A 10,797-nucleotide genomic window follows, 5' to 3' on the forward strand; every position below is an offset into this window, starting at 1 on the left:
AGATGTTCTTCCCTCTCAGAGTTGATTTCACTGAGAGTAAGGTTTAAGTAATACCACTTCACGCTCTCTTACTCTCCTTCTCATATGAGAGATCTTCCCCTCCCCTTCCCATGTGTATCTTTGTATGGGAAAGATTATTCTATTTAGTCCCCCCCCCCCCATTTCTTGAAGTAAGTCTTAGTATTTTCGTGGCTTCCCCCCTCCCTTTTCCTTTCTTTGCCCCACCTTTCACCAAATCTTCTTGATGCCCCAATTTTCCCTATGCATGATTCTTTTAACTACTCTTATGATGCATACAATTTTTGAGAGTTACACAAAACATTTTCTCTACATATTAATATATATATAATTTGATGTAAATGTAGTCCTTATAGAAGAGAGTTTGACTTAAAGAAAAAGATAAGATTTATCTCCTTTTCCCTTTCTTTCATATTTACCTTTTCATGTTTCTCTTGCTTTCTGTGCTTGGATATCAAATTTTCCACTAAGTTCTGGTCTTTTCCTAGCAAATGCTTGGAAATCTTCTATTTTGTTGAATGCCCATACTTTTCCCTGGAAGTATGTAGCCAGTTTTGCTGGGTAGTTGATTCTTGGTTGGAGATCCAGTTCTCTTGTCTTTCTAAATATCGTGTTCCATGCTTTGCGGTCTCTTAGTGTGTTAGCCACTAAGTCATGTGTGATCCTTATGGGAGCCCCCCTATATCTGAAGCTCCTCTTCTTGGCTTCTTGTAGGATTTTCTCCTTTTCTTGGAAGCTCTTGAATTTGGAGATTACATTCCTGGGGGTTGTCTTTTGGGGATTCAGTAGAGAGTGTTCTATGAACCCTTTCTATTTCTATTTTGCCCCCTTGCTCCAGAACGTGTGGGCAATTTTCTTCTATAATCTCCTGTAGTATAGCATCGAGGTTTTTGTTTATCTCTGGTTTTTCGGGCAGACCAATAATTCTCATGTTGTTTCTTCTTCCTCTGTTTTCCAGGTCTGTGACCTTTTCAGTGAGATATTTTGTGTTTTCTTCTAATTCATTAATTTTTTAGCTTTGCTTTATTAACTCTTGCTGTTTTGCATGCTCACTGTGTCCCAGTTGCTTAATTCTGGTCGTTAGGGACTGGTTTTGCTTTTCAGCTTTGTCTGCCCTTCTATTAGATGCTTCCAGCTTTCTCCAATTGTGAAGTCTTGTCTATCAGACTGCTGATCTCTTTCTCCCATTTTTCTTTCCAGAAGGTTTCCATCTTTTGGGTAAACTCCAATTTGAGTTCTTCCAGAGCTTGTGGATAATTTCCATTTTGTGAGTCATGTTTTGATTTTGTTTGGGTTTCATTCTCTTTCTCTTCTTTTCCTTGGATACTCCTGCCATAAAAGTTTTCAATAGTCACCTTTTCCCCTTTCTTCCTGGAGGCTTGATTTTGGGCCATGTGAGCCATCCCTTTGGTGGTTTTATTCCCCTTTCCTTTTTGGTCTGGGGTCTGGGTAATATGGGCGGGTTTTCTGTGAATTTAGGTTGCCTCAGACTAGTTCTTCCCAGCCTCCGAGGTTTCTTAGAATACAGACCCCTGTGCTCAGCGTGGCCGCCCCTTTGCTCAGTGGAGGCTCTCAGCGCGGCCTCCCCTTTGCTCAGCGCAGCCTCTTAGCACGGCCTCCCCTTTGCTCAGCTCAGCCTCTCAGCGCAGTCACCCCTTTGCTCAGCACAGGATTTTCCTGTGAAACCACCCTGAGAAGTCGTTTCCTTGCAGTCTTTAGATCCCAAGGACCCTGGTGTGCCCCCCCCAGACAGAGAAGCTCCTCACTCACTCGCTGTCCCAGTGAGTGCTCTGATACCTTACTCTGGTTTGGGGGGGTGGGAGTGGGAGGGAGGGGTAGCTCAGTTCATGTTTTTGTGCAAGCTTTTCCTCCTCCTTATAGTGTGGAAATGTTCAAGCCCCACGTACCTTCGTTTCTGTGGGGGGCTGAAGAGTCCCTCTGTTCTTCCAAAGGTGATTTTTATGCTCTTTTGAGGTAGTCTATTTCGTTTGATGCTGGGGAGAGGAAGCAATTCGCATCTAGATTGCAGCCATGTTAACCCGGAAGTCAAAAGGAAAGATTTTAAAACCAGGCAAGACTTAGAAAAAGTCACAAAATGTAAAATAAGTAATTTTGATTACATCAAAATAAAACGTTTTTGTTCAAACAAAACCAATGTAACCACAATTAGAAGGGAAGTAACAAATTGGAAAATAATCTTCATAACAAAGGTCCAATTACTCAAATTTAGAAAGAGCTAAATCAATTGTACAAAAATTCAAGCCATCCTCCAATTGATAAATGGACAAGGGACATGAAGAAGCAATTTTCAGTCAAAGAAATCAGAACTATTAATAAGCACATGAAAAAGTGTTCTAAATCTCTTATAATCAGAGAGATGCAAATCAAAACAACTCTTTGGTATCACCTCACACCTAGCAGATTGGCTAACATGACAGCAATGGAAAGTAATGAATGCTGGAAGGGATGTGACAAAGTCGGGACATTAATTCATTGCTGGTGGAGTTGTGAACTGATCCAACCATTCTGGAGGGCAATTTGGACCTATGCCCAAAGGGTGATAGAAGACTGTCTGCCCTTTGATCCAGCCATAGCACTGCTGGGTTTGTACCCCAAAGAGATAATAAGGAAAAATACATGTACAAGAATATTCATAGTTGCCCTCTTTATGGTGGCAAAAAAATTGGAAAATTAGGGGATGCTCTTAAATTAGGGGATGGCTGAACAAATTGTGGTATATGTTGGTGATGGAATACTATTTTGCTCAAAGGAATGATGAACTGGAGGAATTCCTTGTGAACTAGAACAACCTCCAGGAAGTGATGCAGAGTGAAAGGAGCAGAACCAGGAGAACATTGTACACAGAGACTTATATACTGTGGAACAATCAAATGTAATGGACTTCTTCATTAGTGGCAATGCAGTGATCCTGTACATCCTGGAGGGATCTGAGAAAGAACACTATCCACATTCAGAGGAAAAATTGTGGGAGTAGAAACATCCAAGAAAAACCACTGCTTGATTACATGGGTCGAGGGGGATATGATTGAGGAGATAGACCCTAAATGAACATCTTAGTGCAAACATCAACAACATGGAAAAAGGTTCTGATCAAGGTCACATGTAATACCCAGTGGAAATGCGCCAGCTACGGGAAGGGGGGAGGGGAAGGAGGAATAGATTATAGGAATATTCCATTTTCCATTATTTGTGTTTTCAATAGGAATGAGTGTTGTATTTTTTCAAAGGCTTTTTTCTGCGTCTATTGAGATAATCATGTGAGTACTTTGTATTAATTCTAAAATAGAAGGTGAGGGTTTTAAAAAAAGAAATATTTGAGTCTCAGCTCAGGGTGGAGTTTTATTTTGTTTTGTTTTATTTTTAAGGATGGGGGAAATATTGATGTGTCTTAATCAAGAGTTAAGGGACCTGTAGATAGAAAGGGACTAAAGATTAGTGAGGGTAGGGAAGTAATAGTAGATAAAATAGCTACTCAAATAATGCTTTAACAGATATATTTAAAACAATTTTTTTTTTACTAAAAAACTCCTATTCTCAGTCAGTCAATAAGCATTTATTAGGTGTTTACTCTGGATCAGGCACTTTGCTAAATACTGAGGATACAAAAGAAGGTAAATGAATTTCTGCTTTCAAGGATCTCACAGTATAATGGGGAAACAATATCTAAACAACTATGTATAAACAATATATATATATATATATAATTAAGTGGAGATCATCAAAAAAATGAAAGGCAAAATAAGAAAGGTACTAGGTTTAAAGAAATCACATAAGATTATATATAATCTATGTATTGAAAATACTTTTCAAAACCTAAATTTCCATGTAAATTTTAGTTACTATTAATAATAATCTTTTGGAGACTAGTTATTCAGAGTTTTGAATAATTTGGTTTGGGGCTAAGTTTTGCAACCTCTATGTAGAAAAATTAGCAAGAAAATTAGTTATACAAATAGGCCTTAAGATTGGAGTTAAAGAACTGAATTCTGGTTTGGTTTCTTATTACCTTTGTGATTTTTATGTCCTTGTCTTATTGCCTAATCTGTAAGATTTTCCTGCTTCCAATTTTACTGTCTATCTTTTTCACAATTAATATATTTTTTAAACCCTTATCTTCCATAGATGAACTAATTGTAGTATATAATGATGATGGAATACTATTGTGCTATAAGAAATGATGAAAAGGATGATTTCAGAATGAGCTAGAAAAACCTACATGAACTGCCACAGAATGACACAAGTAGAACTAGGAGAATGTTGTACACAGGAATGGTGATACTGTATGGTGATCATCTGTGAGTCTTAGCTACTCTCAGTAATAAATAATTCAGGACAATTCTGAAGGACTTATGACAAAGAATGCTATCCATCTCCAGACAGAGAACTGTTGGAATCAGAATGCAGATTAAAGCACACTATTTTGCAAATTAAAACAACACTAAGATACCACCTCACACTTACCAGATTGGCCAATATGGCAGTAAAGGAAAGTGGTAAATGTTGGAAGATATGTGGCAAAATTGGGACAATAATGCATTGTTGGTGGAGTTGTGAACTGACCCAACTATTGTAGAGACCAATTTGAAACTATTCCCAGAGAGCTAGAAAGTTGTGCATACCCTTTGATCCAATAATACCACTATTGGGTCTGTATCCCAAAGACATAATAAAAAGGGGGGAAAGGACCTATTTGTGGAAAAATATTTATAGCTGTTCTTTTTGTGGTGCCAAAGAATTGGAAATTGAGAGGATGCCCATCAATTGGGGAAGGGCTGAACAAATTGTGGTACATGTTAGTGATGGAATACAATTGTGCTGTAAGAAATGATAAACAAGATAATTTCAGAAAATGCTGAAAATATCTGCAGGAACGGATGCAGAGCAAAATAATGAGAACTGAGAGAACATTGTACATAATAACAGCAATATTAAATGATGATTACCTGTGAAAACTTGGCTATTCCCAGCAATGCAATGATCTGGGACAATCTTGAAAGACATGCTCGGGAATGCTATCCACCTCCATAGAGAGAACTGTTAGGGTCATTCTTCACATCAGTGTATTTATGGATTTATTTTGGAGTTTGGGTTTATTTATGAATGTGCTCTTAAAACAGTAATAAATATAGGAGTATTTTGCTTCACAATAAAATAAAATATAAACAAAGTACAAAAAAGGAGAAAAACCATACTATTTATATATATTATATGAATATTCTCTTACAACAAAGACTTATTATGGAAGTAAGTTATGCATGATAATACATTAAGAATCCAGATCAAATTGCTAACTAATCTCTGAGAGTAGGTAAGGAAGGAAGAGAGGGAGACAATTTGGATCTTATAATTTTGGGAACCATATGTTGAAAATTGTTATTACATATAATTGGGAAAATAAAATATCAAAAAATTTAAAAAATAAACCCTTATCTTCCATCTTAGAATTGATACCAAGTATGGGTTCTAACACAGAAGGACTATGCAATTGGGATTAAGTGACTTGTCCAACATTACTTAGGATGTTTCTGAGGTCAAATTTGAACCCAGGAGCTCCCATCTCCAGACCTGGCTCTCTATCCACTGGGCCACCTAGTTGCTTGTGTCACTACATGTATATTCATTAACTTTATGTTAATGAGACTTGTTAAAAATTATCTAATTCTTCTAGAATCTGAATTAGGTTATAGACCTCTCTCAATTGGACTGTATCATCTATCAGCTTATTTTTACTTTCTTAAACACTCTAAACCAGTGATACCATCCTTTTAGAGACCTTACAGATGGAGTGCCCAAACTACAACCCTCACATTGCATGTGAACCCCCCAGTGCCTTGCCCCAGACAGGGGAGGGAGGAAACATTTCCTTTAGGCTGCTGGGCTGAGGGTGGGGTGGGGTGATGGGAGAAATGTCCTCAGGGACACATAGAGAAAATAACAAGAGCAACCCCCTCAGCATGCTCTGGCATGGGTGCCATAGGTTTGCCAACATGGCTCTAAACTGGGAGTAATTTGAGTTATTCTGAAGAGTTAAACTATTTTAAATTGAAATTATTTGGGCTGTAATTTTTTTGTTGTTGCAATTTTAACATTAAAGAACTGCATCAGTAGGAATTATGATTTTGTGCCTACTCCCTTCTCCACTAGGTGGTAGAAGCCCAGAGTTCTAAGATGTTTGTTAAATTATTTAACCTCTGTCTACCTTAATTTCCTCCTCTGTAAAATAGGAATAATAATAGCACTTACCTGCCAGGGTTCTAGCAAGGACCAAATGAGAAAACATTGAAAAAGGGTTTAGTACAGTTCCTTACACATAGTTGGCACTTAATAAATACTTGTTTCCTTCCTTTCTTAGGATTCAGATCCAGCCTGTGTTCAATCCTGGAGTAGTTTAGCCCTCTGATAGTGGCTTCTCTTTTCTCACACTCTTTGGTTTGTTAAACCTTTTGTCTATTGCCCTAAGGTCATATTATTTAAAGATTACATTTAGGATCACCTCTAAGATTATGCTCAAAATGCAATATGAATCATGTATGGGACAGGTAATTTATTTATACACAAAAAAGAAATGTTAATATGAAAGAATCAGACATATAGACAGTAAGACAAACTTCATATATAACAGTGTGAACAATTGTTTTTATAATTAATAACATTTAATTATTAATTATTAATTATTATAATTATATAATATAATAAATAATTATAAATAATTTAAAACATAATAATTAATATAGTTAAAATAATCTAAACATAGAGATACATTTTCAGATCTGCCACTTGGGCATTTTTCATTTCATCTTAGCAATCAGACAAATCCCTATAGATGTCTGCTAGTAAAATGACCAAATTTCAGCCAATCTATTCATCAGTTGCTGTTTACTGATGCAGAAGCTTCCCTTTCTGCCAGTCAGTTCCATTTATTGGATCAAGGATTTCTGGATCATTTGGACTTAGGAGGTCACCTCTCAACCTGAACAAATCTATTTTAAGGATCATACACAAGGCTAACATTTTGTCACTTGCTCAGGAAAGAAAACACAAAGGGGAAAAGGCATTCAGGGTGCTAGGTTCAAGCTAACTCAGGGCAGCACTATCTATGCCAGTTTATACATGGTTAGGTCACCATGAGAAGTACAGAATAGGGCCAATTCTCTTCCATCCTTCCCTGGAAGTCTCAGGATTATATGATGCTACATGGCGGATCAAACAAAAGAAAGTCAGCCAGATGTTATCTTTTCTTCTAACTTTTATAGCATCTCACACCCTGGCTGTCATCATGAAGCAGAGAAAGGACCAAAGGATCACAAGGTTTGCCACATCAGATTAATATGCAGATAACTTTAGCACTGGCTCACCATATGGCTAGAAGCAGTCAAAGAATACATCATGTCTAAATGCTTAGACATAGCCTGGAATTCCCCACAATTTTCAGGGCAACTCTGGGATCACTCTCTGTCTCTCTGTCTCTGTCTTTCTGCCTCTGTCTCTCTGTCCCTCTTAGTCTCTGTCTTTCTCAGTCTCTCTCTCTATTTTTTTACCTCTGTCTCTCTCTCTCTCTCTCTCTCTCTCTCTCTCTCTCTCTCTCTCTCTCTCTCTCTGTCTGTCTCTGTCTGTCTCTGTCTTTGTCTCTCTCTGTCTCTGTCTCTGTCTCTGTCTCTGTCTCTGTCTCTGTCTCTCTCTCTCTCTCTCTCTCTGTCTCTCTCTCTCTCTCTCCTCTAACCAAGATCAATGAAGACCAGTAGCTTTGTGGCATACACTGCAATCCAGGACAGTAATGATCATGCTTACAGGGGCCTTCCTCCCAATTCTTTTTGTAGGCAATGGTTTTTAGATTCTCTTTCCCAGGGCTCTCAAAGTAAGCTACCAAGGGAGACATTAGAATTTTGCCCATTTGGAGAAGTCTAGTCCAAAGGGTCCCCCAATTTATGAGACCTAATAGGAGCTCTATTTTTTTCCCAATTTCATCAAGGTTTATTAGCTGCTTGTTCAACCTACGTAGACTGAGGCAGCCATCACTATGTCCTTCATTCTTATCCTCTAACTTATTAACATTTGAAGAAAAAGAAGGCAATATATATATATGCGCATACATATATTTTAATGATTGGCTGCCCCACTGGCAGTACAGTAACTGCTGCTGTATGAGATCAAAATGTGGGCATTTCTGCACTTTGTGAACTGGAGATAAAGCATGCTATTTTGAGCAATCTGTTCAGAAACAGCAGTTTTACTACATGGTGTTGCTTGGATGATGCCTCATAAGAGCACTTAGATACCATTCATCCTTTAATACAAGCTATGTTCTGTTTGCAGATATGAGGAAACTCAGTGGAGTGTGTTAAGGAAAATATTTAAAAATTGTATCACAATTGTAAGACTACAAAGATATATATTAATTCATTGTTAATTGTGGGCTCATTTGGGGTAGATTTTTAAAAAATAAATTTTCAAATAGAAAAATTCTGGAAGTCTTAAGTATGGCTAAGTATCAAATCCAGCCTCAGTTCTAAGGAGAACTAGTACGATTCTGTTCTTTTAGAGTAAAACCATAAATTTAGGTCAATTCAATAACTGGGAAATAGCACCATCAAATAGGGTTCTCAATTTCTCCATGTAACAAATATTTTAGAGATTTCTTAAGGGATCCTTTGTGTGCACCATTATTTATAGAGGATTGTCTCTAAAAGCGAGAGGTTCCTATAGTATGTGCAAATTAATTGCTCTTTTTTAGCTGGCAGTCATAAAGGGTAACACAGTTGCTTATTAATTTCATTCAAGAGGACACTGCATTTACAGTCAGTGTTGACCATTATCTCTGTATCTCTGACTTTGATTATTATTATACAATGACCAAGTGCTGTTCACTAGTAAACAGGAAGAGGGCCATATTTGCAACTGCATCTTGATGTTACTGTAGGTAATTTGGAGATTTTTAATTGTGTTATCTTTTGGTCAGAAAATTATTTAGTAAATCTAATGTAAGTTAACTCATGTGAACATTTTCATGCTAAAACGATTAGTATCAAGATCCTCATCAATCTAACCAAGTTGGGTAGAGCTAATTAGGAAGTATATTACCTGCTATTGAAGTAAATGGGTTTTGTCTATTGACTTATATTGTATCATTCCAGTTTGACAGCTTAATGCTTATAATGAAATTATGCTTTATTTTCATTAGGCTACTCAATTTTTGCTTGTTCAGGTACATTGGGGTTATGGATTCTTCTATGCGGCAATAAAGTGCACTTTGTCAAGTTACCCATCTACCATGATAATAAAAAAAGCCCTCTGGATTTTTAAAACACAGAAATAATTTTTGGCCAATTATGTGGCTGGTGATTAATTCCCTCGTGGTTCAGACAAAATTCAAGTTAAGTTATTATTGAAAATTTTCACAAATTAAGATGATTTCTGGATAATGTTTTTTCAACTTGTGATCAGAGGCATTGTGAAGAGCTAGAAATCTTAGTCTAGTAAATATTTTGTTGGTGAGGTGATCTCTGACAGCTGTAACCCTCCAAGATAATGGATTTCACTGAGCATACAAGTTGGAAACATCCCTCCTTCTATGTCTGTGTGTATCATATAGCTATATGGATCCCATGAGGTCAACATGAAGTTCAGTCCCTAAAAGAAGATTCACTATCTGGACTCTCCTTGGCATTTGCTTCACCTTCCCCATCAGGCACTGGAGCATCTGGCTTCTCACGAAGATCTGGGTCCAGTCCTTCAGATTTCATTTTGCTTCTTATTGCCATTACAGGAACACCCACTTGAACCATTTTGAGCTATCGGGCATATCTTGGATCCTTGGCTACAGTTAAGATAAGTTAATGCTGCTTCACATTTCTGGGTCCGGAGTCTTGTGTATTGTTCTGCTCGGACTGAGGAGACAGAGATGACTGTTGACCTGGAGTGGCTTCAGGACCATTTGTAACACTGTTAACATTTGCAGTTGATATTTCAAATTTGACATCTTCTAGACCCGGAATAGAGGAAAGCTTTGCATCCAAAATATTGAGAGTTGTTTCTATTTGCTGGATCCGAAGAGAAAGAGCTGATGGTTTCTCCTTACAAACAGTAGAAAATCGGTTGAGGAACTGTACTGTATGTACCACAAACTGGTTTAGAAATGCAACGGTCCTTTTCTGTTGAATTGCAGGCACCTTGGTCAGGTCTACGCCCGACCCCATCAGAGGCAGCCCATCCTCGTCCATCGCCCCGGCAAGCCTGCCCCACGCCCCCTGCCTTCCTAGCCCGGGCCCTGGAATCGGTTCCCAAGCGGCCCCCTTGGCCTGAGAACCTGCCAGGAGCTCTATTAAGATGAGCACAAGGCTTATGATACCAGGCATCACAAAGCACTAGAAGTCACTCATTCCAGTTCTTAGCTGTCCATCTATTTTATAGTTCAATAATAGAGTTAATGTATTATTTTCTGTAAAAATGGAGACTTGAATCCAAGATTTCAATCCCCAGAAGGCCTTGCTCCACTTCCCCAGAATGCTTTGTAATCTCACTGAATTCTCACCTGGACCAAAAGCAAATTATTATTTAAAGGGTCTCCGCCTATGGCGGGGTCGGTTCTCTTCCTGTCTCCACTGGCAAGCAGACATGTCTCATGATGTGAGTGAAAATTGAATTGGGCCTCTTGGCCCACCTAGCATGTGCCTTCTCTTACTTGTATATTCTTAAATTCCTTATCTTAAATAAACCTCTAAAAATATAATACTCCTTGCAGAGAGAAACTAATTTCTACCT

The 10,797-nt window shown here is 37.9% G+C and overlaps 1 pseudogene; it reads right to left on the bottom strand.

The window, feature by feature from the left end:
• Positions 1 to 9,659: 9,659 nt before the first annotated feature.
• On the bottom strand, positions 9,660 to 10,339 carry LOC100018967 (WASH complex subunit 3-like; annotated as a pseudogene).
• Between the last annotated feature and the right edge of the window lie 458 nt (positions 10,340 to 10,797).

The sequence above is a fragment of the Monodelphis domestica genome, chromosome 5 (assembly GCF_027887165.1).
Source record: "Monodelphis domestica isolate mMonDom1 chromosome 5, mMonDom1.pri, whole genome shotgun sequence".
NCBI classification, from domain to species: Eukaryota; Metazoa; Chordata; class Mammalia; order Didelphimorphia; family Didelphidae; genus Monodelphis; species Monodelphis domestica.